At 44.3% G+C, this 27201-nt stretch overlaps 1 protein-coding gene across 2 annotated transcripts in view; it reads left to right on the top strand.

Annotated features, from left to right (window-relative positions):
- ZDHHC8 (zDHHC palmitoyltransferase 8) overlaps window positions 1–27201 on the top strand; it is a 96645-nt gene that overhangs the window by 37007 nt on the left and 32437 nt on the right. The window lies entirely within an intron of this gene.

The raw sequence follows: 27201 nt of genomic DNA, 5'->3' as shown, positions 1-27201 counted from the left end.
AAGACCTAAATGAGGTATCGCTATAACCGTACTGACCCGAAGAATAAAACCGCTTTATCAATTTTACCGCACGCGGAGCGGTGTAAACGCACCCCCCCAAAAGAAATTCATGAAGCGCTGGTTTTAGTTCATTCTGCGTCCCAAAAATCGGAATAAAAAGCGATCAAAAAATGTCACATGCCCGAAAATGGTACCAATAAAAATGTCAACTCGTCCGGCAAAAAATAAGACCTCACATGACTCGGTGGGTCAAAATATGGAAAAATTATAGCTCTCAATATGTGGAGATGCAAAAACTATTTTTACAATAAAAAGCGTCTTTTAGCGTGTGACAGCTTCCAAGCATAAAATCCCACTATAAATAGTAAATCAAACCCCCCGTTATCACCCCCTTAGTTAGGGAAAAATAATAAAATAAAAAAAATGTATTTATTTCCATTTTCCCATTAGGGTTAGGGCTGAGATTAGGGTTAGGGTTGGAGTTAGAATTGGGGGTTTCCACTGTTTGGGCACATCAGGTGCTCTCCAAATGCAACATGGCGTCTGATCTCAATTCCAGCCAATTCTGCGTTGAAAAAGTCAAATGGTGCTCCTTCCCTTCCAAGCTCTGCCATGCGCCCAAACATTGTTTTACCCCCCACATATAGGGTATCAGCATACTCAGGACAATTTGCAAAACAACTTTTGGGGTCCAATTTCTCATGTTACCGTTAGGAAAATAAAAAATTGGGGGCAAAAATATCATTTTTGTGGAAAAAAATGATTTTTTTATTTTCACGCCCAGGCGTTATAAACTTCTGTGAACCACTTGGGGGTTCAAAGTGCTCATCACACATCTAGATAAGTTTCGTGGGGGGTCTAGTTTCCAAAATGGGGTCACTTGTGGGGAGTTTCAATAGTTTTAATTACATCAGGGGCTCTCCAAACGCACATGACACCCGCAGACCATTCCATCAAAGTCTGCATTCCAAAACGTCACTACTTCCCTTCCGAGCCCCGACGTGTGCCCATACAGTAGTTTTCTCCCACATATGAGGTATCAGCATACTCAGGACAAATTGGACAACAACTTTTGCGGTCCAATTTCTCCTGTTACCCTTGGGAAAATAAAAAAATTGGTGACTAAAAGATCATGTTTGTGGAAAAAATACGATTTTTTTATTTTCACGTCCGGGCGTTTTAAACTTCTGTGAAGCACTGGGGGGTTCAAAGTGCTCACCACACATCTAGATAAGGTCCTTGGGGGGTCTAGTTTCCAAGTTTCCACTGTTTTGGTACATCAGGGGTTTTCCAATCGCGACATGGTGTCCGATCTCAATTCCAGCCAAAAACGTCAAATGGCGCTGCTTCCCTTCCGAGCTCTGCCATGCACCCAAATAGTCATTTACACCCACATATGGGGTATCAGCGTACTCAGGACAAATTGCACAATAACTTTTAGGGTCCTGTTACCCTTGGAAAAATAAAAATTGGGGGTGAAAAAAAATCATTTTTGTGGAAAAAATATGATTTTTTAATTGTACCGCTGTACGTTATAAACTTCTGTGAAGCCCTTGGGGGTTCAAAGTTCTCACCACATATCTAGATAAGTTCCCTGGGGGGTGTAGTTTCCAAAATGGGGTCACTTGTGGGGGGTTTCCACTGTTTAGGTACATCAGGAGCTCTCCAAACGCTACATGGCGTCCGATCTGAATTCCAGCCTATTTTGCATTGAAAAAGTCAAACGGCGCTCCTTCCATTCTGAGCTCTGCCATGCGCCGAAACAGTGGTACCCCCCCACATATCAGGTATCAGCGTACTCAGGACAAATTGCACAATAACTTTTGCAGTCCAATTTCTCCTGTTACCCTTGGTAAAATAAAAAAATTGAACCTGAAGTATTTTTTTTGTGAAAAAAAGTTAAATGTTCATTTTTTTTTTTTAAATATTCAAAAAATTCCTGTGACGCACCTAAAGGGTTAATAAACTTCTTGAATGTGGTTTTGAGCACCTTAAGGGGTGCAGTTTTTAGAATGGTGTCACTTTTGGGTATTTTCTATCATATAGTCCCCTCAAAGTGGCTTCAAATGTGATGTGGTCCGTAAAAATAAAATGGTGTTGCAAAAATGAGAAATCGCTGGTCAGTTTTTAACCCTTATAACTTCCTAACAAAAAAAAATTTTGGGTTCAAAATTGTGCTGATGTAAAGTAAACATGTGGGAAATGTTATTTATTAAGTTTTTTGTGTTGCCGTATCTCTGTGATTTAAGGGCATAAAAATTCAAATTTTGAAAATTGCAAAATTTTCAAAATTTTCGCCAAATTTCCGTTTTTTTCACAAATAAACGCAAGTTATATGAATGAAATTTTACCACTAACATGAAGTACAATATGTGACGAGAAAACAATGTCAGAATCACTGGGATCCATGGAAGCATTTCAGAGTTAGAACCTCATAAAGGGACAGTGGTCAGAATAGTAAAAATTGGCCCGGTCATGAACGTGCAAACCAGCCTTGGGGCTTAAGGGGTTAAATGCATCTGTCACAAACGGCATTTGTCACAGGCCAAATACAGCTTGCAACAAAGCTTCCTTACTAAAGTTCAAGTGCGCATGAGTGTCAATTTTTCCTAAGCCTTTCACATGTAATGCTATCTGCTGAAACACTATATTTAGGCCTGTATCTGCTCTGTGATATGGAAGGCTCATAACGATCAATGATCATTATAGTGCCCATAACAATTAATACCCTGCTTTTTTTTATACAATTAAATCACTAAAAGCATCATCCTTACATAAATACAGCACCATAACCACCATCAGGACATAAACACAGCACTTTAGTAACGATAAGTAAAGGAAAATGGCAGCAGATAACTATTAGTACAGAAATATACTGTAGGGGAATATAGCCCCAAGCTTGTTGCAGTGCTTAACTGCAGTGTCAAATCAACCCCCATCATGTACACTTGTGTAGCATGAACATACGACTCTCAGTGTATCTTTACCAACAGTAAAGCGATATTTGGAGTTGTTGTTGCCAGTAGAGATGAGCGAGCGTGCTCGGATAAGGTGTTCTTAGAGCATGCTCGGATGCTAGCCGAGTGTCTTTGGCGTGCTCATGTTCGAGTCCCCGTGGCTGCGTGTCAAGCACTGTACGACAGCTGCAGCACATGCAGGGGGTGACTAACAAACAGGCAATCCCCACATGTGTTGTGGCTGTCGAACAGCCGCGAAACATGCAGCTGTGGGGACTTAAACATACTTTTGGAGCACGCCGAAGTTGCTCAGTTAGCACCCGAGCATGCTCTGATAACACCTTATCCCAGCACGTTCGCTCATCACTAGTTACCAGTCACTCATTAGAAATAGTCCTTATCACAAACTGTTGCTGTACATCCAGGTACCTTGACAGGTGGAGTCGCTCTCCTCCTTTTTTTCTCGACCTGGCTCAGACGCCATGATGACTTGTCTCTGCAAACCTCTTTTTTCTCTCCAGCATTCTGCAGCACATTTTATTTCTTATATTGTGCCCAATTCACCCACCCCCGGGATGTATGAGGTCGCGCCTATTTAGCGGAATCTATAAGTGTAGGTAAAATGAATCTGTTCACTTTGTAAAGCGAGAAAAACCACAAGCTTTAGGCCTCATTCACACCTAATGATGGGAGCGCAATCAGGTTACCGCTACATCTGGAGAAGCGTCAGACGAAGACCATTGTGTCCTGTTCTCCTCCGTCGGACTGTTAAAGTGTGATGGACATTTTTAACCATTTATGGTACCTCATGCACAACATGTCGCACTGTGCATATCGTGGTAGACATTGGGAACCTTCTTCAGTGTGTCCATCTAATACATATTTGAACAAGTTATCATCACTATTATTGCATTGTGGAGGAAAAATGGAGAATTTTCTAAGTGACTCCTGGCTGGATGACCACTGACATTTTACCATCTTTTGTTTTCACTTTGTGACAATAGCTCTCATGCAAAGATAAGATGGAAGAACTGGCCTCCATTAACTGCAGGCAGTCAGCGGCGCTGTCACCTATGGCTAAATATAGATGCGCGTGGCAGGCCTGCAGTCTGTCAGGGGCCTGCTGTTCTGTGACAGAGGGTCACCCGCCGCTGATGTTCAGAACACTTTAGGCCTCGTTCACACAGGGGTATTGCGTGTGTTCGGGGAAATACATTAGTACATTTTAGATTATGGTCTCTCCGCATGCATGCGTGTTTGTGTGCCATATATATATTAAGCCCCCATTACCCTGGGCATTTATTGGGGTGAACCATCTGCCAGAATTCCTAAGAAAACAATTTGGGCTGTGGATATGGGAATATGAAATCTGCTGTAAATATGAGGCGCTTCAGTTGTAAAACATGCACCTGAGGAACAGATGTCTGAATGCCAGCCCCCCCCCCCCCCCCCGTAATAAAGAATAAAATATAAAGGGGGGGTCCCATGGCCATACAGGCCGTAGATGGAGTATTAAAATTATTTATTTTAAGTCAGATTTTCTCCTCATAAAGTTTTAATTTTGTTGTGGTAATCGGATTTTATGCAAGGTTTCTTAGAGGAATTCTTGGCGCCGTTTTTACGGGCCCTGATTGGTGGATTCAGATTTCAGGTGTATTTTCATTGGTTGATTTTGCTTTGACAGCTGTGGTGATAATATATAAATCCCTGTTTGGCAGTTTTTTCCTCACACAGCATTTCTCTGAAGAAAAAGAAGATTCCCCTCCCTCCCCTACTGTTCGAATCGAATGTCGTGAGGCTTATTTGTGGGAAAATCGCCCGCTAAGGGGCGGATTGTTTCTTCTGTGTAATTATTTTGGGTATTTAATATGAATTTATTTATGAATGGATTGGTTAATATTTATTTATTTATTTAACCCAAAATAAACTCACGGCCATTTTTCATCCACTATTGTTGTGTCTTTGTTATTCATTTTAGTTATTTAATTAAATCGGTCTTGTATGGCCATGAGGCCTCTCCTTGTCCGTCTACCTCGGCGGGCAGGGACAGGCCGTCAGCTCTGGCTGCATTTTCAACTCTGATTTTCTCTGAAATGATTCATATTAAGAATGCAGGAGTCAGTGTGTGCTTCACGCGGTCCATGCCTCGGGCACCATGAATCGGCTGATGTTAATGTCCCGGAGACGCCTGTCTCAGTAAGGCCTGAAAAAGAGCTATAAAAGCCGAGCACGGCCTCGGGTTCTGGTGACGCTGTAGACCTATGCGCTGTGCGGTGTATGCTACAGATTGTGCGTATTTTGCTCCACTCATTAGGAAGCCGAAAAAACAAATACAGTGGGAAGATCGCTAAAGCATAATTCACACATCAGTGATTTGTTTTGTATGAAAGAAAAAAATGTTTTCAAAGCCTTTCCTGCCCATTACAACGCTAAAGACAGTGGTTCTGATCTGTGATTCAGATCAGAAATGAACAGGTCTCTGTGATTTTTTTTTTTTTAATTCACAGTCACAGTGTCCCCCCCTCTCACAAGCCCCCCGCCCCGCCAACAAAAAAAAACCTACATGGGAACAGCCCCATGGTTCTGTCCGTGAAAAACAAAGAACGTGTACATGGAAAAATGGGCGTTTGAAAGAGGCCTAGGATAGTATTCACACAATTGTTTCCATTTTTACATCCTTCAAAAATGTCTGTTTTTTTCACATGTCTCATCTGTTTTACCTTTTATTTTATTTTTTTTGCATCCATTTTTTTTTTTCTTTATCAGTTTTTATAAACTGAAGGAGGAACACTTAGCAGTGAATCAGTTAAACGTGGATGGGGCAAAAAAGGGAAATCTGCTGTCTTGTGATCTTCATTCATTTTTTACTGATGTCTGCAAGCTTGAAGGGCAGCGTCTGATCTGCCAATAACATGGATGATAATATGGCATGTATTGAGTCTGACAGAACAGACACATGGATCTGTTAAAGGGAATCCATCAGCAGGTTTTTGCTTTTTAATCTGAGAGCAGCATAAAAATAAGGCACAAGACCCTGATTCCGTGGATGTGCCCCTTTTTAGGCTGTGTGTTGTAATTTCAAGTAAGAAGACTAGAACACTAGCGCAACCTATTGGAAATAGCAATCCTAAAAGTCAATATCAACCTTTTAACAAGCCTTGTCATGTGACTTGGGATAAAAGCCAAACCAGTGTTTTATCAGCAGGAGATTATCACTGCCAGACTACAGCTCATGCACCCAGCAGTCAGGCTAATCTGTGTAACCCCACCACTGATGAGCAGCTTGCTGACAGTGCACAGCTATACAGGAAGCCCCCAGTCAGGGCATGGGTGGGGTGTATGCAGAGCAGAAGACTTGGCTCTGCTACATCTCCATCAGACAACACAGGTAGACTATGGAAACTGCAGCAAGCAGCCCAGTAAGTGATACATGCCTGAATCAGGCTGTCTTGCACTATGTTGTGCTGCTGTCAACAAATAAAGCAAAGACTGCTGACAGATTCCGTTTAAAAATGTGTGAAAAGTTCTGTTGTGCTGTGGGTCACAATATAGTCGTGTTACGACCTGTGTATAGGAAGAGATCGTGTGAGGTGGTCTCATCCCATGGAGCATGAATTGTGGGGACATAAAGTCACACACATTGCACGTCGTGTGAATGAAACCTATGATCGCCTTCCTTTTTTGTATTTTGCATTTATTCGAGATCCGGCAAAAGTTCCATGGTAGTTTCTTGTTTTGGGGCACAGCACTAACAGGGTTAATAACTGCGATGGTTCCTCCATTGCTATTTAACAAGCTGTGAAATATTCCAGACAGTCTAGGATTGGGTTACAATGAGATCACAGCAGCTGCAAACTCCCGTTAACCCCCTCATTGCTGCTTCTAGAATGGTTTGTAGCCATTTGGTGGCTGTGGCCTTTATTATGGAAGGGAAATGGCGATGTGAGATGATGACAGATTCCTGGGGAAAAATAAGTATTGCTTTAGAGGATCTGTAAATCGTACCCCAGTGTTGGAGACCACAATTACGTTACCCGGTATCCATTTGGGTCCTTGTTCAGTATGTGAGTATTTGCAATATATAGGAGCACCGGAGACAGAGCCCATACACCCTGCATCATCATCATCGTTATGCTTTGCTTACATAGCGCCATCATATTCCGCAGCGCTTTATAGACAGTATCATCACTGTCCCCAATGAGGCTCATGTCTAAAGGCCCCGTCACACTAAGCGACTTACCAGCGATCCCGACACCGATATGAAGGTGTCAGGATCGCTAGTAAGTCGCTATGTGATCGCTGGTGAGCTGTCACACAGACAGCTTCACCAGTGATCAGCACAGCGACGCCGAGCGCCCGCCATCTCTGGCCAAAAATAGAATCAAAATAAAAAATATAGTTATTCTCACCTTCCGACGTCCCGTTCAGCCATCCTGCCTCTCTCCATGCTCCGGTCCCAGTGATCCTTTGCGAGAATGACCGCGAGATGTCACGGTCTCGAGGGATAACAAAGTCTCGCGGTCATTCGTGCAAAGGATCACTGGGACCGGAGCGTGGAGAGAGGCAGGATGGCTGAACGGGACGTCGGAAGGTGAGAATAACTATATATTTTATTTTTTTTTATTACTTTTTACACCTGATCGCTGGTCTCCCACCTGTCACACACAGCGATGCGTGCTGGCCAGCGGGAGACCAGCGACCAAAGAAATGTCCAGAGGTTTCTTTCAGCGATACCGGCAGGGGGCCGCTCGCTGATCGCTGTCACACACAGCGATCTCGCTGGTACGTCACAAAAGTTGTGACTCAGCAGCAATCTCGCTACCGAGATCGCTTAGTGTGACGGGGCCTTTAGTTCCCTATCAGTGTGTCTTTGGAGCGTGGGAGGAAACCCAAATGCAGACAGTGAGAATGACTCTCCACACCAAGTACAGCCGCTCGGTGCATCATGGCGGACCAAACATTTACGGTAAGTACACCTTCCCATGTGCTTGGTTTCCTCTCCTCCCTTCTTTCGCCCTATGTAGCCAGAGCTGTCAATCAATGAGGGGGGGGGGGCAGAAAGAGGAGAAACAATCAGCTGGGAAGGTGTATATAAGTGAATGGCCCCGCCATGATGCACCAAGTGCCTGTACTTGGTTTGAACAGTCATTTTGTGCTGACAGCTGTCCGCATCCCTTTAACCGTACTGCCGAGTATGGCAATTTATCTGTTTATATATGAAAAGCACAGATGACCCACGGATGCAAAACACTGAGGCTATGTGCACACGCTAGCGTTTTTAAACGCTCAGGAAAAGGATCCCCTTCCCAGAAATCGCGCGTCTTTTTCCGTGCGTTTTTTGCACGATTTTTTACGCTTTTTTGACACGCGATTTCTGGGATCATTGGGGATGGCTAAAACACTCAGCAATGCGGAAATTAATGAGCATGCTACGTTTTTAGCCGCTAAGCGATTCCTGAGCGGTTAAAAACGCATGCATTGGCACAGAAAGCCAAAAACGCATGCTAATTAATTTGATGCATCTTTTAAGCGTTTCTGCAGCGTCTGAGCCGGCTCAAACGCTGCGGAAATGCTTAAAAAAACGCATCGTGTGCACACAGCCTGACACGGGACCATTTTATTTTATTTTTCTTGCATGCGAGAAATACCGATGTCTGAATGCGGCTTTAGGCTGGAATCGGATGTTTGAGACCCAGAGTACGGCGCTTGATGGCCGGGCCGGGGCGCAGGTCTTCTGACCCGCACTCCACATTCTCAAGTCACATGTATGCCGTTGGTGGAGTTAGGGCCAAGACCCCTGGGGTGGTTGTGACATAATGGCCCTAGGAATCATTGCTTCTAAACAGAAATAGACTGTGTGTGAGTTTAGCCATAGAGGCTACCATCGGCGTTACAGCGTGTGAATCAAGTCTCCGGGCTTCATAAACTTTTAGTAATTCTGCGGGATTCACTCTTTAAAATACGTAATGGCAGCTGATGACGAGCAATTGCCTTGTCAGCCTGATCATGTGGTGTAAGCTATAGAGTTAGCTGTACTCATGTGTTCATACTTCTACTGTGAAATCACTTCTGCTCCAAAACAGCATGTGCTCATGAATGTCCCTTATGTGCAGAGTCTGCACCCTGAGACTTGGGAGTCACATCTGGCTCTGGATTCTGTGACTTGTGGCGGCTGTCTGGCAGCTTAGTGCTTTAGCAACAGGACTAGCAAACTGCTATGAAGAGCAGGTGTCCAGATGTGACGTCTGAGTAGCCTCATACAGAACAGCTGTTCTGGATCCGCATATATTGGGCATGTGGGGCGGGTGGAGAGATAAATATGGCAAGCTGGTAATAGGGTGGTGCATTCAGTTAGATGGGTGGGGGTAAGGTGGAAACTAAAGCGAGAGCTATTCAGCACCGAACCGAAGGAAAAAAATATCTTAACATTTATTTGAAAATATGGTTAAAAAATCATGTGACATAAGCGCTTAATCAGAGGCATGGCTCAACGGACTCGTTTCGAACCATAGTATCATAGTATGGTGTAGTTCTCCCGCACTGTACGTTGTTTAACTAATAAACTGCTGGGATGTGACCTGCGCAGATCGTTAGTTTTTTTATTTTTTAAGTGTAGTTTTATTGAAATTTTTCAAGTTTTACAGGAAAAGAAAAAATAATTTGGCATTTTAGATTTTTCACTATCATTTATCGGTTAACAGCCAGTCTTATACTATAATAATAGTTAAACCTTTTAAAGTAGATAAAGAGTAAAATTTTACAAACACACAGACAAAAGGACTAGACACCTTAGCTGGCACGAAACGGCCGAGAGGCTTTAATAGGGTTACTTTTTTTTTAAATAAACAAATATTTAGTTAATACTAAAATAACCAAAGTTATCAAAGTCCACATAAGAACCAATGAACTCAGGACCATTTTAGAATTAAAACTTTCCCCTCAAAAAAGCTTCACGACTTTCCTTCGATGAATGTAGCAAACTCCAGGGGTCGGGTGGGTGACAGATAATTCATCTCTTCAGAGACACTGAGGAGATTGAGAAAACCTGAGGGCGGGAGATAAATGGCTCACCTTCCCGCACTTTTTCCACCAATCAGAGGGACATCTGACAGACAACCAGGCCGGGCGATCGCGCGTCTCCGTTACTTGACAACAGGGACTGTTCACCCTCATGAGAACTTAAGGCATCTATAAAAACAAAAACTGGAAAACAGCATAACAGAACTAACCCTTGTTTAACATCCTTTAATCTTTAAGTGCCACGAACCCACGTAGCCCCCGCTCTAATTGCTGTGGGGGCTGTCCATTATTGTCATTAAGGGATGCCCGGTACTCAAAGTTCCTGATATCCTTGATGTGAGAATATAGATCTAGTTGAGAAGGTGGAGAGGATTACGTCCAATGGTAGGCAATCAGTGTATTGCTGTTAACATGTAAAAGCAATCTGATGGATTTCTTGGATTTGGATTCTGGGAGAATATTTAATAGAAAGAGCGTTAGAACTTAATGGGAGATCCACTCCAAAAACTTGCTGAATGAGGGAATTGGACTATCACCCACAACGGTTTAATCAGTGGACAGTCCCAAAAAATGTGAAATATAGAACCTCTACACAGGACGCAACGCCAGCAAAGGAAGGAATAGATGGGTCCATTTTATGAAAAAATTCAGGCGTATGGTACCAGAGATGAAGGATTTTGTATTGATTTTCTTTGTATGAAATACAAGATGCAGTCTTGGCTGCTCTGGTCCAAACATTTCTCCATTCTACCACGGTCCGTGTTTTGCCCAGACATTCCTCCCATTTGAGCATAGAAGAGTGTCTAGTTAGGGAATCTGTGTCTAGATCCTGTAGAATATTGTGAATAGTAGATATTAAACCTTGTTGTTGAACTATTCTTGCACAGTCTCTCGAAGGAGGTAGGAATGGAGGTCTGTGGAATAATGATGATGATGCAAAGTGCCCAATTTTAATATATTGAAATAAATAAGAGAATGGAGGGAGAGTTTTGTTTTCAGCTCATCATAGGAATGTAGAATTGGCGTTTTGTAGTTGATTATGTCAGTGAACAAGTCAGATTGAGTCCACACCCTGTAAGATCATTAGTTTTCTAATATATATTAAGAGTATATAGGGTTTTATTTCTCAATGGGGGTAAAGTGGTTGGGTCTCTGTATAATTTGCGTGGGAAGGGTTTGGCTGTCATTAAGGCCAGGTTCACATAGCGTTAACCAGCCCTATCAACGCATTGCATTGATGGGCTGCGTTACCGCTATAGCATAACGCGACATGCATTATGCTATACCGCTAGCGCTGATGAATCATCAGCGCCAGCTGTGACGGAGCCTCAGACGCTGCAGGCCGCGTCCGAGGCTCCGTCTGCTTAACGGCACATTGCGAACGCATGCCGCTTTACGGCATACATCGCGATGCGCCACATAATGGTGGTGTATGGCAGCGTTAATGGACTGCCATAGCGCAGTGAGAACCCGGCCTAAACCAGTGCCAGTACAGTGTGTTTGTGGGGGGCTTTTTTCATCATTCAGAGGGATCTAGGTAAAGGTGCTGTCACACTTAGCGATGCACCAGCAATCCTGACCAGCGATATGACGCGGTCAGGATAGCTGGTGCATCGCTAAGTGGTCGCTAGTGAGCTGCCACACAGGCAGATCTCACCAGCGACATCGCAGGGGTCGGGGGTCGTTAGTTACCTGTCAGACGAGGCGATCCTGTGTCCTCCCGCCCGGCTCCATGCTCGTCGCTCGTCTCCACAGGAAGCCCAGCAGGAAGCTGACGACGAGAAACGACCCAGGCCGTTCTTGCGCGATCAGCGATAAGCAGCGGGGGAGCCGGTCGGAGGTAAGTATCACACACAGCGATATCGCTAGCAATATTGCTATAGCGTCACAACGTGTGACAGGCCCTTAAGAGAGGGTGGGGACGCCTGCCTGGAATAGTGTATGCTCCACACCGGCTGTTTTTTCAGCAAATGTGGACATTATATTAGTTTGGCCAGTGATTACATTTTTGTGAGTAGCCTCTTCTATATTGAGGCCATTCAGACACAGAATTATTATGACATGAAATCTTCTCGAGCTGAAGCCGTCCTCCTACTTGGGAGGTTTCCCTGCGGTGAGCTAGATCTGTTCTTCTGTTATCCCATGTACGTGTTTAGGGCTGGACCATTTTTCTGCATTTTACGCCCCTATTATAGCTGATTGTAAGGTCCTATCTAGCCCACGTGCCCTACAGAGATGTCACCACTGAATCATGAAGACATGTTGCTGAGATTTTGAGCTGGATTTACAGCTCTGTGAAGATGCCCCTTTGTCCCCTCCCTCCCCTAGGACAGTCTGTACTCCGAGGAGGCTAATGACATCGGCATTCTGTGTGCCGGCAGCATGTGCATGGTGTGATGCATGCAGAATCTGACATGGGCCTGAGTCACCTCCCGTCCCATAGGAGGCGCATACTAAAAAAAACCTATTCTCGTTTCTCTACATATTTTCCTTCATATTCATTAGGTGTACAGACCGGAAAAACAATTTCCATCATCTCTAGAAGTGACAAGTCAATAAATTGTGTTGTCCTGAGAAGAAGGGTAAAGGAGAAGTTTAGGGTGAACATGATGGTGTGAAACGTTATTACTACCAAGGGGGAACGTTTTACACTGACATTAAGGCTATGTCACATAGGAGATATCTGCCGTGGAAATTCCACTCCAGCAATTTCCACATTAAATTGTGAAGGTCATTACCATTCTGTCTTCACAGTTTCTGATATCGAGAAAAAGAAAGTGGGTCATGGACGTAAGCTATTATGCCGCCATTACAGGGAGAGCGGTGCAGTGAGCAAGGAATACAAAGCTTTTATTGCTGAGAGTTGAAGGACATTGGGCTACGACACTCAATGGCTTTTTTTGCTGATTTTTTTCCATTTAAAACACTGTGTCTAGTGATCAATACGATTGTGGGCTTTTATTTTATTTTTTTTTAAACCCTACTGATAAGCAAATGAGATGTTGGGGTTCATAGAAAAGCGAGAAATTTTGTGATGCCAATGTAGGACCACATCTAGAATATGGGGTCCAGTTTTGGGCTCCACATTGTGAAACTACAGTCACTCCAAAGGCGGGCAGCTGAGTTATTAAAAGGGCTTGTGCACACAACCGATTTACTCGCACGAGAGCTGTCCGTGGTCTTCATGGATGGCACTCGTACCTATGAAGGCGTTGGATTAAAATCACCAATGCAAGTCTATGGGTCCGTAAAAAATCAGACTGCACTCGGATGACATCTGAGTGCGGTCCAATTTTAATGGACTGACAGAGGACAAGGTGGAGAAATCGGTGGTGTGAACCTACCCTTATAATGAGAGGCTAGAACAATTAGGAGTGTTCTGCTAAAAATGTGCTTCAGAGGCGATCTTATTTACTTGTGTGGTCCATACAAAGAACTGGCACACGATGTATTGCATCCACGGACCTTCTAGTGAACCAGGGAACATTAAGTTCACGTGGAGGAAAGGCGGATTAGACATCTGTTTAGGAAATGGTTCTTTCCAGTAACAGAAGTCAGTCTGCGGAATATGCCATCACAAGAGGAACTTATGGGAACGACTGTGTCACCAGGTAAAGGAGCTTTATGCCTGTCTCCTAACCGATGGTCTCCGAGTTATAAATCATGTAGCAATGTATAATTAATGAGGAAAGGTCGAGTTTGATGGACTGGTCTTGTTTTAGTTGACTTTTTAATATGATTCAGAATGGTTGGAAAAATGCCCGGCATTAGTATAAATGAATAATAGACGTCATTAAATGTTGACTTTTTAACATGGTAAAAACATACCCTGTCTGATGCAGCATAAAGCTATGTGCGTGTGGAGGGTTTTTTTATAATTTTTTTTTTTTTGTTGAGCAAATTCTATCCAGAATACTCCTCAAAAATGCTTGGAAAATTCTGCCGCCTGTCTTATTTTTAGGTAAAAATCCACTTTGCTGTTCAAATGAGGACATTTTTTTTTTTTTATTTTATTTTTCCCGAAGACGTCTGGAAACACTTCTAGTGGAGAAAATAAAACTGCATGTTACGACTTTGAAGCTGATCCCGAAAGAAATCCATCCAACCTAGGCCATGTCAAATCAAAAGGCTGTAAACCGTATTCTAAAACTCCTGAAAACTGCTACAGGAAAAGAAAAACTTCCCCAAAATGGAGCGTTTTTGGAAACAGTTTTCACTTTGAAAACAGCATGGTTTTACGTCTCCAAAAATGCTCAGTGTGAACACAGCCGAATAATACTGTTTAAAGCCTGCTATCACACATCAGTTATTGATTTGCGTACATGAAATAAATACTGTTTTTTTTTTCCCCCAATGTTTTGTATTAGATTTCCATTAGTGTTTGGTGTAAAGGTTTACACAGGCCGACCAAAGCAAACGTTGGACACTGATCAGTATATACTACCCCACGGTGTGCATAGGTGGCTCAGCAGCTCGAGTCTTGCTAAAGGTACTGTCACACTTAGCGATGCACCAGTGATCCCGACAACGATATGACCCGGTCAGGATCGCTGGTGCATCGCTAAGTGGTCGCTAGTGAGCTGCCACACAGGCAGATCTCACCAGCGACATCGCTGGGGACGGGGGGTCGCTATTTACCTGTCACACCAGGCGATCCTGACGTCCTCCCGCCCGCGTCCACGCGTTGGCGCCGCAGGAAGCCCAGCAGGAAGCTGACGACGAGAAACGGTCCTGGACGTTCTCGGGCGATCAGCGATAACCAGCGGGGGAGCCGGTCGGAGGTAAGTATCACACACAGAGATATCGCTAGCAATATCGCTATAATGTCACAAAACCAGTGATGTTACAGCGATATTGCTGGCGATATCACTTAGTGTGACTGACGGGCCCTTTACTTAGGATCATGTGCTGCCGAGACCGATGATCCACCCAATGAATGAGCATTTTGCTTGTTCACCAAGTGATCGGCAGCCTGTTTATACTTCAAAGATAATCGCGAAACAAGCGTTTAGCAACAACATTTTGCAGTGTACTTAGGTGTCAGTTTTTTCAGCATTTCATTGTTTTTTTTTTTCTAGTTTGTAAAAAAAAAAAAGAGAAACAAAAACCAAGAAAACTGAAAGTCTCCTAGCTACTTCTTTGAAACAGCGAAAAACAGACAGCAGTAGGATTTCATCAATTGCTGTCAAGTTTTGACTTGCATGGGTAATTTCGATGTATGACTTGATCAAATTTGGATCTTTCTCTGTTTTTCCTTTTGATTTGCTGATTGGATAATAAAAATGAACTTGAGAACCACCCCAAAGACTATAATATGGGGATTTGTAATTTAGGCTGGGTTCACATGGATCAGTCGCGGTTTACATTGATTTGGTCTAGTTTACATTGATGGGGTCCGGTTTACATTGATGGCGTCCGGTTTACATTGATGAGGTCCGGTTTACATTGATGGGGTCCGGTTTACATTGATGAGGTCCGGTTTACATTGATGAGGTCCGGTTTACATTGATGGAGGGTCCGGTTTACATTGATGGAGGGTCCGGTTTACATTGATGGAGGGTCCGGTTTACATTGATGGAGGGTCCGGTTTACATTGATGGAGGGTCCGGTTCACATTGATGGCGTCCGGTTTACATTGATGGAGGGTCCGGTTTACATTGATGGAGGGTCCGGTTTACATTGATGGAGGGCCCGGTTTACATTGATGGCGGGTCCGGTTTACATTGATGGCGGGTCCGGTTTACATTGATGGCGGGTCCGGTTTACATTGATGGCGGGTCCGGTTTACATTGATGGCGGGTCCGGTTTACATTGATGGCGGGTCCGGTTTACATTGATGGAGGGTCCGGTTTACATTGATGGAGGGTCCGGTTTACATAGATGAGGTCCGGTTTACATTGATGGAGGGTCCGGTTTACATTGATGGAGGGTCCGGTTTACTTTGATGGGGTCCGGTTTACATTGATGGGGTCCGATTTACATTGATGGAGGGTCCGGTTTACATTGATGGAGGGTCCGGTTTACATTGATGGAGGGTCCGGTTTACATTGATGGAGGGTCCGGTTTACATTGATGGAGGGTCTGGTTCACATTGATGGAGGGTCCGGTTCACATTGATGGAGGGTCCGGTTTACATTGATGGAGGGTCTGGTTTACATTGATGGCGTCCGGCTTACATTGGTGGGGTCCGGTTTAAGTGAATAAACTTTTGCTATGAAAAGAACAGAAAGCAAGTATAAAATGACTCTGATCCTAATCAGAGCATTACAGCTTATTTATAATGAGACCCCCAATAAGTTTCTATCTGGGTTTTGATATTTTGGAGAATAGGGATTGCTCAGAAAACCATACTATTCTTGCTGTCAGAAAGCAACAGGATCCTGATGCAACACGAAAATGCCACTGTGAAGCTGCCAGTCCTTGTTAGAAAGGCCAAAGTGTGGGTATTTTTCGTTTGTACATCTCTCGCTGTTGGCTGCTCTGATTGTCATGTCACTAATTCTATTCTCTAAACTGATTAACCCATAGACTGATCCCTTGGAGCCGTACAGTATGCAGCAACGCATTGCAAGTCAGTGGTGTCCGTGCGGAGACAGTGCATGAGAGGTTAATGAAACTGCACCCCTCGGCCCCCTTCCTTCTGTAGGGTGACCCTTCAGAATTAATCTGTTAGGCCTCTTAATGTAGCGAGACAGTGTGTAGGATCCTGGGATCCGCCTGCACATGTATTGTCTGCTCTGTGTGGGTTGCTGGCCTTTCATAGTCAGGCTGTGCTATTCTGTGCACCATCCTTAACTCTTTCAGTGCTTACCGCTGCAGACATTATATCAAATTGGATTTGACAATGATTTTTTTTTCTCGCAAGTGTATTCTGCTTTGCCATTCATGTGTGTAATCTCCATGTCTGCAATGTCCAATTTTCTTTATTGTGATCTTAAATGAGATTAAGAGTAAAGCACTGTACATGGCAAGTTCTCCAAGACCAGAACCACGTTATCAGAGGATGCTTTATCTCAGGCCGAATACCTGGCAGCTCGGAGGGGCTATTCGGGTACCTGATGATGTCTTGGCATGGATAAAAAAGGGTCTTTCCTGTCTTGTCTAAATAAAGCCTAAAAGGAACCGGTCATCCGCAGATTGTATGACCCCCAAGTTCCTGCAGGCAATTGAGTGGCGATAATATTGTTTCTAGCTAAGCCGTATCATTAATTGTGGCATTGTTAGAAAATAGAAATGTGCCTCTTTGTATGAAAAACCGTCATCAGCATCCTGTCCATTCTCTTTTGATTGATTTGCTCCACAAAATGGTGATGTCAGAGAAGGCGTTTGTGTAATCTCCCGCATACTGGGGTCCGGGCTCAGAATGCCCCCGTCATGTATTGTGACTTGAGGTGTATACACCTCAGCCTCGCTACTCTTGCCGCGTCTGATCCAGATCTCGCCTGTGTGCCACTCCTGGTCATGACATGTCCAGTCAGCTTGGTGAGGCTGCGTGGTATTCTCCTCGATGCACGTTCTCAGCCTAAAATCCTGAAATGTGCAGGATTTCAAAAATACCCTGGTCTGTTGTCGCCATACCGTGGAGCAATCAATCAAAACAGAATGGACACATTTACCACGAAGACTTGGTGACCAAATCATGCCCCAATGACTGAGTAGCGGTTTTTCAAACAAATAGCCATATTTTTATGTTAGAATTATGCCCCAACAACTAATCATACAGTTGAGCTACAAAGAACATTAATATTATCATTCAGTCGCTTGTGGGATCAGGAGGTCAGATTAGTATGCCATTTGCTGATGTTGAGTTCCCTTTAAGTAGTCGTTCATGTCATAGAATCATAGAATGGTAGAGTTGGAAGGGACCTCCTGGGCCATCTGGTCCAACCTCCTGCTCAAAGCAGGATTCGCTAAATCATCCCAGACAGATGTCTGTCCAGCCTCTGATGGGCTTAAAGTGTACCTATCACCGGTCTGGGGCTACCCTTTTTGTTTAATAAGTGTAGGCCACCTCAGACTGATGATTTTTTTCTAAATATAAGTTAGTACCAAAAGTGTTCAGAAAAAATCCAAATGTCCCCCAAAATTGCAGATGTTGCAGTCCTGGCTTACAGTATGAGATTCCACAGCCCTCCATGGCCACTATCACAGCTAGGGAGTGATCTCTTAGTCCAGAGGGTACTGGTTGGTACTAGTCACTTGGGACTTTTTAAATGTGTTTTTAATTTGTTTTTTTTTATTACTTGGAGTTGAGATGTTTAATAAATAATACCTTTTTAATTGGTAATCCTTGCTATTAACGTACTTCTTTTTCTTTAATTTTTGCATGTTTTCTTCTAGTATGCACTTTGTCGATCCCATTTTTTTTAAGTGTAATACTATTCTTCTGGTGGCACGAGCCCTACAATGTTTTGCACCCTATCACAGTGAAAGCACAAGATCTGGCGTGTTAGTGTGAGATCTCTGATAACTCAGAGCTGCCGCATCCTTTCCTAAGCGCTTACCAAACAGTAACTGCTCTAAACATGTCACCCGTTCTGTAACCACTTAGTAGCTAATGACACAGCAGCTGTGGATTAGTGCAGAGAGTGAGATCTCCCTTTAGTGCAGGAGCTGCTGGGTCCCACCCAGATCCATATCCGTTATGCAGTGCAGGAGGCTGAATTTTCCCTATAACTGGGGCTAGTATGGCTGCCCCAGTTACAGGAGAAATCTGCTATAAAAAAACATGCATTTCAATGTTGTAATGCCTCTTTTATGACCACCTGGGGGCACAATATGAAGAAAATGAATGAGAAAGCAGGAAAAAATTGTCTCTAAATAAATTGAAAAAAAAAGAGTGAGATTCTGACACCAATTTCCTCTTTTTTTTTTTTCCTTATAGTTTCACCTGAATTTTACAAAATTGACATAAAATTTACAAAAAAACTAAAGACATATTGAGAATTTTTTTCTGGGGTGGTCTTAAAAATAAATAAACTGTGCCAGGTCATGAAGATCACCCAGTATTGATTTTTTTTTTTTAAAGTAAAGTGCAGCCTCACCCCACAAAAAAAGGGAAAGCAAAGCCTCAAACATCTACATAAAAAAACCCAAAAACTATGATTTCTGGAAACAAAGAGGGAAAAGTCAAAACATTTTCATGCGTTCCAAGGCCAAAATTTTCACACTCCTCAATGGCTTCAGCCTCCTTCCTTACCTTTGTAAGTTATGTTGTGTTTTTTTATAGTTCTGATCATATTACATGTTGATAACATTGATTATCCCTTCTGTATAGTGATCCTGGTTCCAGGTCTGTTTAATAAATGTGTATGTTTCCCGAACTGATTAGAATAATGTATGCGCGTGCTGACTATTCGAGTAGGAAAAGTAGCATTCAAGGCAAGTGATGGACTACATCTTCCCATGTAGCAGTTCTGGGGTCTTTTTTCTGCATGAGCATTTTAATACCTAAATTACACATGATTGATGGATTTACATAGCGGGCAGATGTTTTTTTTTCTCCACTATTCTGTATCACTTTACAGCACTGATGTCATGGCATTAGTATGTTGATACTTTGAGTAGCAGCGTTTCCTCCTTAGAGTATTGCATTTATTTCCAGTGCAGTCACTGTTGGAAATGTTCTGTACCGCATTGGTCTTGTTTGTGTTTGGATGAGATGATGCTTCTCAAGACTAATATTCATCTAATGATAACTGAAGAATATTCCCTGTTTTTTTAAATAAACATTTTGCTCCGAAACCACATACACTAAATGCAAGCAGTGCCCTACTAGTGCACAAGCACTAAATGCAAATAGTGCCCTGCGAGTGCACATGCACTGAATGCAAGTAGTGCCCTGCGAGTGCACATGCACTAAATGCAAATAGTGCCCTGCGAGTGCACATGCACTGAATGCAAGTAGTGCCCTGCGAGTGCACATGCACTAAATGCAAGTAGTGCCCTGCGAGTGCACATGCACTAAATGCAAGTAGTGCCCTGCGAGTGCACATAAATTAATGCAAGTAGTGCCCTGCGAGTGCACATAAATTAATGCAAGTAGTGCCCTGCGAGTGCACATAAAATAATGCAAGTAGTGCCCTGCGAGTGCACATAAATTAATGCAAGTAGTGCTCTGCGAGTGCACATACACTAAATGTAAGCAGTGCCCTGCGAGTGCACATGCACTGAATGTAAGCAGTGCCCTGCGAGTGCACATGCACTGAATGTAAGCAGTGCCCTGCGAGTGCACATACACTAAATGTAAGCAGTGCCCTGGGAGTGCACATACACTAAACGTAAGCAGTGCCCTGTGAGTCCACATGCACTAAATGCAAGTAGTGCCCTGCGAGTGCACATAAATTAATGCAAGTAGTGCCCTGCGAGTGCACAAACACTAAATGCAAGTAGTGTCCTGCGAGTGCACATACACTAAATGCAAGTAGTGTCCTGCGAGTGCACATACACTAAATGTAAGCAGTGCCCTGCGAGTGCACATACACTAAATGTAAGCAGTGCCCTGCGAGTGCACATACACTAAATGTAAGCAGTGCCCTGCGAGTGCACATACACTAAATGTAAGCAGTGCCCTGGGAGTGCACATACACTAAACGTAAGCAGTGCCCTGTGAGTCCACATGCACTAAATGCAAGTAGTGCCCTGCGAGTGCACATAAATTAATGCAAGTAGTGCCCTGCGAGTGCACAAACACTAAATGCAAGTAGTGTCCTGCGAGTGCACATACACTAAATGCAAGTAGTGTCCTGCGAGTGCACATACACTAAATGTAAGCAGTGCCCTGCGAGTGCACATACACTAAATGTAAGCAGTGCCCTGCGAGTGCACATACACTAAATGTAAGCAGTGCCCTGCGAGTGCACATGCACTAAATGTAAGCAGTGCCCTGCGAGTGCACATGCACTAAATGTAAGCAGTGCCCTGCGAGTGCACATGCACTAAATGTAAGCAGTGCCCTGCGAGTGCACATGCACTAATTGTAAGCAGTGCCCTGCGAGTGCACATGCACTAAATGTAAGCAGTGTCCTGCGAGTGCACATACGCTAAATGCAAGTAGTGCCCTGCGAGTGCACATGCGCTAAATGCAAGTAGTGTCCTGCGAGTGCACATGCGCTAAATGCAAGCAGTGTCCTGCGAGTGCACATGCGCTAAATGCAGTGTCCTGCGAGTGCACATGCACTAAATGCAAGCAATGCCCTGCGAGTGCACATGCACTAAATGCAAGCAGTGCCCTGCGAGTGCACATGCACTAAATGCAAGTAGTGTCCTGCGAGTGCACATGCACTAAATGCAAGTAGTGTCCTGCGAGTGCACATGCACTAAATGCAAGTAGTGTCCTGTGAGTGCACATGCACTAAATGCAAGAAGTGTCCTGCGAGTGCACATGCACTAAATGCAAGTAGTGTCCTGCGAGTGCACATGCACTAAATGCAAGTAGTGTCCTGCGAGTGCACATGCACTGAATGCAAGTAGTGCCCTGCGAGTGCACATGCACTAAATGCAAGTAGTGTCCTGCGAGTGCACATGCACTAAATGCAAGTAGTGTCCTGCGAGTGCACATGCACTAAATGCAAGTAGTGTCCTGCGAGTGCACATGCACTAAATGCAAGTAGTGTCCTGCGAGTGCACATGCACTAAATGCAAGTAGTGCCCTGCGAGTGCACATGTACTAAATGCAAGTAGTGCCCTGCGAGTGCACATGCACTAAATGCAAGTAGTGCCCTGCGAGTGCACATGCACTAAATGCAAGTAGTGTCCTGCGAGTGCACATGTACTAAATGCAAGTAGTGCCCTGCGAGTGCACATGCACTAAATGCAAGTAGTGTCCTGCGAGTGCACATGCACTAAATGCAAGTAGTGTCCTGCGAGTGCACATGCACTGAATGCAAGTAGTGTCCTGCGAGTGCACATGCACTAAATGCAAGTAGTGCCCTGCGAGTGCACATGTACTAAATGCAAGTAGTGCCCTGCGAGTGCACATGCACTAAATGCAAGTAGTGTCCTGCGAGTGCACATGCACTAAATGCAAGTAGTGCCCTGCGAGTGCACATAAATTAATGCAAGTAGTGCCCTGCGAGTGCACATAAATTAATGCAAGTAGTGCCCTGCGAGTGCACATAAAATAATGCAAGTAGTGCCCTGCGAGTGCACATAAATTAATGCAAGTAGTGCTCTGCGAGTGCACATACACTAAATGCAAGTAGTGCCCTGCGAGTGCACATGCACTGAATGTAAGCAGTGCCCTGCGAGTGCACATGCACTGAATGTAAGCAGTGCCCTGCGAGTGCACATACACTAAATGTAAGCAGTGCCCTGGGAGTGCACATACACTAAACGTAAGCAGTGCCCTGTGAGTCCACATGCACTAAATGCAAGTAGTGCCCTGCGAGTGCACATAAATTAATGCAAGTAGTGCCCTGCGAGTGCACAAACACTAAATGCAAGTAGTGTCCTGCGAGTGCACATACACTAAATGCAAGTAGTGTCCTGCGAGTGCACATACACTAAATGTAAGCAGTGCCCTGCGAGTGCACATACACTAAATGTAAGCAGTGCCCTGCGAGTGCACATACACTAAATGTAAGCAGTGCCCTGGGAGTGCACATACACTAAACGTAAGCAGTGCCCTGTGAGTCCACATGCACTAAATGCAAGTAGTGCCCTGCGAGTGCACATAAATTAATGCAAGTAGTGCCCTGCGAGTGCACAAACACTAAATGCAAGTAGTGTCCTGCGAGTGCACATACACTAAATGCAAGTAGTGTCCTGCGAGTGCACATACACTAAATGTAAGCAGTGCCCTGCGAGTGCACATACACTAAATGTAAGCAGTGCCCTGCGAGTGCACATACACTAAATGTAAGCAGTGCCCTGCGAGTGCACATGCACTAAATGTAAGCAGTGCCCTGCGAGTGCACATGCACTAAATGTAAGCAGTGCCCTGCGAGTGCACATGCACTAAATGTAAGCAGTGCCCTGCGAGTGCACATGCACTAATTGTAAGCAGTGCCCTGCGAGTGCACATGCACTAAATGCAAGTAGTGCCCTGTGAGTGCACATACGCTAAATGCAAGTAGTGCCCTGCGAGTGCACATGCGCTAAATGCAAGTAGTGTCCTGCGAGTGCACATGCGCTAAATGCAAGCAGTGTCCTGCGAGTGCACATGCGCTAAATGCAGTGTCCTGCGAGTGCACATGCACTAAATGCAAGCAATGCCCTGCGAGTGCACATGCACTAAATGCAAGCAGTGCCCTGCGAGTGCACATGCACTAAATGCAAGTAGTGTCCTGCGAGTGCACATGCACTAAATGCAAGTAGTGTCCTGCGAGTGCACATGCACTAAATGCAAGTAGTGTCCTGCGAGTGCACATGCACTAAATGCAAGTAGTGTCCTGTGAGTGCACATGCACTAAATGCAAGTAGTGTCCTGCGAGTGCACATGCACTAAATGCAAGTAGTGTCCTGCGAGTGCACATGCACTGAATGCAAGTAGTGCCCTGCGAGTGCACATGCACTAAATGCAAGTAGTGTCCTGCGAGTGCACATGCACTAAATGCAAGTAGTGTCCTGCGAGTGCACATGCACTAAATGCAAGTAGTGTCCTGCGAGTGCACATGCACTAAATGCAAGTAGTGTCCTGCGAGTGCACATGCACTAAATGCAAGTAGTGCCCTGCGAGTGCACATGTACTAAATGCAAGTAGTGCCCTGCGAGTGCACATGCACTAAATGCAAGTAGTGTCCTGCGAGTGCACATGCACTGAATGCAAGTAGTGTCCTGCGAGTGCACATGCACTGAATGCAAGTAGTGTCCTGCGAGTGCACATGCACTGAATGCAAGTAGTGTCCTGCGAGTGCACATGCACTAAATGCAAGTAGTGTCCTGCGAGTGCACATGCACTAAATGCAAGTAGTGCCCTGCGAGTGCACATGCACTTTACAGTACCATTTCAAGAGGTTGTCCTTGTCTAATGACAAGTTTTATTTTGCTTTTGAGTTGCTTTTTTTGTGGCCGTTCCTTGCAATTTTTAAGATCTCTGCTTGCTGTCCACAAATGAATTGATTACTTTCAGAATCTAAAAACCCATCCTCATCTTTTCCTGCTCACGTATTTCTGCTGCCTGAAGGGAGTGAAGTCTGAAAATGAACTATTATATACCTAAAGTTTTAATGTTCAATCATATTTTTCAAAACTTTTGTTGATTTCTCTTTCCCCCTGTAGCGCTTTATAAAAAAAAAAAAAAATCCAGAAATTGCTGAATTTTTTAGCATGGATGGTAAGCCGAATAGGGTGATGTTTCCTGCTTTGTGGAGACCATTTTTCACTAATCATGTCATTATCATAACAAACAGGATTACAAGAAAAGGTATCCCATACAAATGTATATGTGTGTATATACAGTATATATGTATATTTATAATATGAGATCATATCGTTCACAATAGGTGATGGTCACAGCTCACCTCCTCCCCCTCCCTGCACAGTCACCTCTGCATAGATTTTAGAGCATGCCTAAAATCTCCCACAGAGGTCAATTGGTCAGCACCAAATTAATATTTCCTATGGCCATGTGGCTGCTGTAAAACATACAATATCTGTAAATGCTGCACAGAAGAGCCCCAGTATGAATAAATACAGCTTTAGTATAGAGGGTCTTTATAAGCCATACATGAGCGGGAATGCATGTTATTAAATTGTCACTGTGTGCTATGTGAAGGGCACATGCTGGGATTTCACTGTTCTGCATATTAGTAAATGTCAGCGTGCGCGTCTCTCAGTTTAACAGAATGGAACGTATTGTTCAGTCTTCGGGAAAGGACGTGTAGGCAAAATGTTCTGCAGGCCGCGGCTCCTGCATGTGTGCGGAGCATTAGTGCAGGGTCACGGTTCTTGTGCGTGAGGTTTTGATTAAGTATTAGAATGCCGGAGGAGACGATCTTCCAATGTGGGGGCTGACAGTGATGGTAGGTGCACGTACCACTGATTGATGGAAGGAGGCTATAGAGTATCTGGAATAGATTCTCAAGGATCATTAAACTAATGACGCCGGCGTACAGAGCCGATAGCATGGGCTCATATCCATCCACCATCAGGGTGTGTATATAGCTATATATATATATGCCTCACGTGTGTAAGGCTCTTGTCTCCTTTTACAGTGGTGAAGGTGTTTTCAAAGACATTTTGGAAGGACGGAGAGGTGGATTTGGCTCATACAGCGCCAGTTGGGAGATCTGTAATTTCGAGGGGGTTGTCCTGAAAAGTTCTGCCGAATGTCAGTTTTTCAATATTTTCACCTCTTGCCATTCATAGAAGGCATGTGACGCTTCTAAATATATAGCGATTTTTGGTCGTCTAAAGATGGCCATGCACGTTAGATAAATGTCTACTCAGCTGGCAAAGTCTTCAAGACCAGCCTACGTCTGTTCTCCACATGGAGTATATATGGGCGATCAGGAGTCCTCTGCTGTGTATAGGGGGTCAGTAGTTTGTTTGGTCAACATCTAACGAAGGTCAGATTTAAAGGGATTGTCCAGGGAAAATAACTACCAGAGCATAATGCATCTGACAGCATCTACTAACCATGCTTTAACTACAATTCTTGGATTGAGGGCCTTTACCACCCGGTTTCCAGTGTTGAGTGATGTTGCATTCTTCTGACCCTTCCAGCTCATGGGCATATCAGAGATCCAGCAAATTATCGGAACTACATTTTCCACAAATCTCTTGCACCAACTCTCCACTCGATATTGTTACGTTCAGTGGACCATAGCCTTTCCCACAATTGGGAATGCAATGCTGCTGCCGGCCCATGTCTGTGATGACACATGTATTGGGTGGGGATGCGGAACTGGGTAAGTTGCAAGTTTTCTAATGGCGTCATTGTGACTATATTATGAAACACCGATAAGACACTTAATGAATGTGTACACCTTAGGGGGGCATGACCGGCGTCACCAGGGCCCTGGATGAATGGGGGTCCCACTCGCTGTTGGGAACACTCTGCTATGGGGCCCGTGAGTCTGGGGGGCCCGCCAAAATTTGGAAGTCTTCTGTTTGTCTTTTACAGAACGCTCTTCGCTGATTTATCATCACGTGAAAGTTTTACTCGTCTTTGATGAATTTTGTGACCATACATCAGCTGAGAGGAGCTCAGTAAAAGACAGATCATAGTTAGTGAGCCACTTCTGTGGGATTTTCTGCCGGTTTATTAAGCAACCCCCCTCTTCCCTACACTTGGGGTAACTGTCGGCTGATTGACCGATGGCTAGATCGCCTGACTTTCCCATGCATAGGAGCGCTCACTCTGCCAGAGCTCCATGGCAGCGGCTTATCTCTTTAGAGAACAAAAATCCAAAATCGGACATGCTGGATCTTTGTCTGTTGGGACCCCTGTACGTATTTGGTTAATCTTTCTGCAGTCAGCCATGTGCAGGCAAACAAATAGCATTAAAAGCCAAACAGTGCAAACATTTTTTATGAAAATTGTTTGCAGAAATATATGAAAATTATTATGTCAAATACATGCATTTAATGGGAATCTGTCACACCTTTTATCGAATATGAGCTGCCAGCACAGCCATCAGGGGCTTATTTACAGCATTCTGTAATGCTGTAGATTACTGTAGTGCAGTACTGCAGAGTACTGCAGTGCGCAGGTGCCGGGAAAGGTCAGAGAGGTCCGGCGCCTGCGCACTGCCACGACAGGAAGGAAAGGAGGACGGCATCGTATGAAGATGGGAAGCGCCAGACCGGACGGCAACACCCATCGGACCGAAACGGACGCCAGGGTGAGTATAATAGAACTCTTTTTTTTCTTATCTTTCAGGTTACATCGGGGGCTTATCTACAGCATTACAGAATGCTGTAGATAAGCCCCTGATGTCGGTGCCGGCAGCTCATATTTGAAAAAAAGGGTGACAGATTCCCTTTAATTTTTTCTTTTAATGGGAATATATTGAAATATTATTCTGCAGTGCCCCAGGTAGAAGTTTATCCCTTAAAATCAATTTAAGTTGACCAAACCCAGCAATTCTGTCAGGACCAGACCGCGATCTAATAGGACTGCTAGCTGTCCCCAGTGGCAGATGTTGGGAGGGATGGCGGTAACGTGGGCATACAACATGTTGCACTTCGACAAGCCGTGGGTTGCTGCGAGAGGGTCTGGAGCGTCTTTCCCCTCCTCCTATTGAAATAAACATGCTTCGTTGGCCATACACACAGCTAT

Source organism: Dendrobates tinctorius, unplaced genomic scaffold, assembly GCF_039654945.1.
Source record: "Dendrobates tinctorius isolate UK_male_01 unplaced genomic scaffold, ASM3965494v1 ptg000265l, whole genome shotgun sequence".
NCBI classification, from domain to species: Eukaryota; Metazoa; Chordata; class Amphibia; order Anura; family Dendrobatidae; genus Dendrobates; species Dendrobates tinctorius.
Note: the sequence above shows the minus strand (reverse complement) of the source record. Positions and strands in the feature narration are given on the sequence as shown.